This window comes from Gracilinanus agilis, unplaced genomic scaffold (genome assembly GCF_016433145.1).
Source record: "Gracilinanus agilis isolate LMUSP501 unplaced genomic scaffold, AgileGrace unplaced_scaffold60341, whole genome shotgun sequence".
NCBI lineage: Eukaryota > Metazoa > Chordata > Mammalia > Didelphimorphia > Didelphidae > Gracilinanus > Gracilinanus agilis.
In genome coordinates this window covers 1-3,604 of record NW_025395701.1, presented here as the reverse complement: position 1 = coordinate 3,604, position 3,604 = coordinate 1, and the positions used below count along the sequence as shown (strand labels likewise).

At 43.5% G+C, this 3,604-nt stretch overlaps 1 long non-coding RNA gene across 1 annotated transcript; it reads right to left on the bottom strand.

Annotated features, from left to right (window-relative positions):
* Nucleotides 1-1,830: 1,830 nt before the first annotated feature.
* LOC123256527 lies at nt 1,831-3,494 on the bottom strand. Its single transcript, XR_006506846.1, has 3 exons — nt 3,447-3,494; nt 2,761-2,841; nt 1,831-2,105 (listed from the first exon to the last, which is right to left on the bottom strand). It is a non-coding gene; the product is annotated as an uncharacterized LOC123256527 (long non-coding RNA).
* Nucleotides 3,495-3,604: the final 110 nt, after the last annotated feature.

The window sequence follows — 3,604 nt, the reverse complement described above, 5'->3', positions numbered from 1 at the left end:
TAGGATGGGACACTGAATACTGATAATCACAGGGATGAGAACTTCCTATAGAAGATCACATTTTAGTAGGGACCTGAGGGAAGGCAGGGAGGGCAGGAACACTCTGTGGTCTTATGTCGGCTCATTGAAGATAACTATACTCACCCTCCTTTTTGGATCTGTTCCTTCTACACCTCATTGAATGTGTTCTTGATTTCTGGAAGAGAAAAAATGAAGCCCAGTGGCTTATAATGCCCAGACTAGTCCTTCTTCCCTTTTAACCAAAAAAGGCCTATTGCAGCATTCCAGGTTTCCCCTTTCTCATATCCCCAAAGTCATTTACTGATCCATTCTCTGTTGGCAGTGATCCTTCTATCCATCTTTCTAGCCTTACATTAATTGGAGAAGGTTGCTCATCCAGGACTGGGAACTTGAATTCATTGAGTGATGTCCCAATCTTTCACTTTGTTGTCTCTCTTTCTCGTTCATTTTCCCTCTCCTTCTGTTTTTGTGCTACTTCTTCTCTGCTTTTATCTCACTCAACACCCCCTTCTTTCTTCCTTTCTTTCTCCCTTCAACCACATCCCAATCTCTCTCTATGTCTCTTCTCCTCCCTCCCTCCCAAATGTAGTAATTTGTACAGATTATAACACTGAGTATTAATAATCACAAGGATGAAAACTTCCTGAAGAAATTCTAATTTTAGCAGGAGCTTGAATGAAGCCATGAAGGGCAGGTTAGTCTGCCCTGACCTATTCTCAGTGAAGCTGCTCCCTCTGCTCCCCCACCCTGTGTGACCAGTAGTTACCATAACTACCTTTATGTGTTCTAGAATCCTGAAGGAGAGGGAAGTGTACCAATTGACTTTTACTATACAGACTCTTCCTCCTTCCCCTTTTGAGGGAAGATGGGCCATTGGCAGTATTCTAGACCAGCAATCCCTTTCCCACTCACCAAGGGGCTTCACTGACCCATCCCTCACTTTTAGTGACTCTATTGTCCTTTCTACTTATACCTTCATTAACTTGAGAAGAGACGTGACTTAGGCCTGGTGATAAGAATTCATTAAATACTGCTAGTATGCACTCTTCTTTCTCTCTCTCTCTTCCATCTCTCTCTATCTTTTCCTCCTCTTCCTCTCTCTTTCTCACTCATACTCTCTTCCTCTTAAATTCTCCATCCCCCCAGATGTCTTCCTCCTTCCCCTCCCCTCCCAATGCTCTTTCTTCCTCTCTCCCCATCACTCAAAATCCCAATGTCTCCTACAATGTCACAAGGACAGTAAGTTGCGTGGGCTCTAACTCTGATGATTGATAATCACAGGGATGAGAACTTCCTGTAGAACATCAGATTTCAGTGGGGACCTGAAGGGAGTCAGGGAGGGGCAGGATACTCTGTGGCCTGGCCTCTGCTTATTGAAGATAACTATACTCACCCCCCCCCTTTTGGGATCTGTACCTTCTAGACCTCATTGAATGTGTTCTCCATTCCTGGAAGAGAAAGAAATCAAGTCCACTGGCTTAAATTGTCCAGGCTTGTCCCACCCACTTCCCCATTTGAGTGAAGATTGCCCATTTATAATATTCTAGCCCAGGGCCCCCTTTCCTACATGTCCAAATATTTCCCTGATCCATCCCTCACTGGTACTGACTCTATTTTGTCCTTTCTATTTATTCTTTCATTAGCCTGAGCAGAGACTTGACCTAGGCCTGGTGATAAGAATTCAATCCCTACTGCCACGTGTTCACTCTCTCTGTGTGTTTCTTTTTTCTCTTTCTCCCTCTTTTCTTTCTCCTTAGTACTCTTCCTCCTAACCTCTCTCCCTGAAATGTCTTCCTCCTTTCTCCTTCTCTCCTCCCAATGCTCTTTCTTCATCTCCCCTCCACAAATACCAATGTCTCCTACAATAACACAAGGACAATAAGTTGCCTAGGATGAGACACTGAATACTGATAATCAGAAGGATGAAGATTTCCTGTAGAAGATCAGACTTTAATAATGACCTGAAGGAAGGCAGGGAGTGCAGGGATACTCTGTGGTCTGGCCTCTGCTCATTGAAGATAACTTTACTCACCCTCCTTTGGGGATCTGTACCTTCTACACCTCATTTAATGTGTTCTTGATTCCTGAAAGAGAAGGAAAACAAGCCTACTGGCTCATAATGTCCAAAACTTTTCTATTTTAGCCAAAAAAAGGCCTATTGCAGAATTCCAGATTCCCCCCCTTTCCCATATCCCCAAAGTGTTTCAGAGATCCATCCTCTGCTGGCAGTGATTGTTGCTATCCATCTTTCTAGTCTTCCAATAATTGAAGAAAGTTGCTCACCCAGGATTCGGCACTTCAGTTAACTGAGTTCTTTCGAAATTTTTCTCTTTCTGTCTCTCATTTTGTCTTTCATTCTCCCTCTCTTTCTGTTTGTGTACTACCTCTTTCTCTGTTCTTTTACCTCACTCTCCCCACTTCTGTATTCCTCCTCCCTTTCTCCCTTCAACCCCACATTCTTCTCCCTGTCTCTGTCTCTCCGTTTTTCCCTTTCTCCTTCTTTTCTTTCTCCTTACTCTCTTCCTCCTTCTCCTCCCCTCCCAATTCTCTTTCTTCATCTCCCCCCTCCCCCAAACACCACTCAAATTACAATGTCTCCTACAATGTCACAAGGACAGTAAGTTGCATAGGATAGGACACTGAATACTGATAATCACAGGGATGAGAACTTCCTGTAGATCAGATTTTAATAGGGACCAGAAGGGAGCCAGGGAGGGCAGGGATAATCTCTAGTCTGACCTCTGCTTAATGAAGATAACTCTGCTCACAATCCTTTTGGGATCTGTATCTTCTAGACCCAGTTGAATGTGTTCTCCATTCCTGGAAGAGAAAGAAATCAAGCCCACTGGCACATAATGTCCAGACTCCTCCCTCTTCTCCATTTGAGTGAAGATGGGCCATTTACAATATTTTAACCCAAGTGCCCTTTCCTACGTGTCCAAATATTTCCCTGATCCATCCCTCACTGGTACTGACTTTATTTTATCCTTTCTATTTATTCTTTCATTAACCTGAGAAGAGACTTGACACCTAGGCCTGGTGATAAGAATTCATTCCCTACTGCCAGGTGTCTGCTGTGTGTGTGTGTGTGTGTCTGTTTCTCTGTTTTTCTCTTTCTCCCTCTTTTCTTTCTCCATTGTACTCTTCCTCCTAACTTCTCTCCCTGAAATGTCTCCTTCCTTTCTCCTCCCCTCTCAATGCTCTTTCTTCATCTCCCCTAGAGAAACAACTCAAATTACAGTGTCTCCTACAATATCACAAGGACAGTAAGCTGCATAGGATGGGACACTGAATACTGATAATCACAGGGATGAGAACTTCCTGTAGAATATCAGATTTTAGTAGGGACCTGAAGGGAGGAGGGGCAGGGAGGGCAGGGATACTCAGTGGTCTGATATCTGCTTATTAAAAATAACTATACTCACCTTCCTTTTGGAATCTGTACCTTCTAGACCTCTTTGAATGTGTTCTCCATTCCTAGAAGAGAAAGAAATCAAGCCCACTGGCTTATAATGTCCAGATTAGTCTTTCTTCCCCTTTTAGCCAAAAAAGGTCTATTGCAGCATTCCAGGTTTCCCCTTTC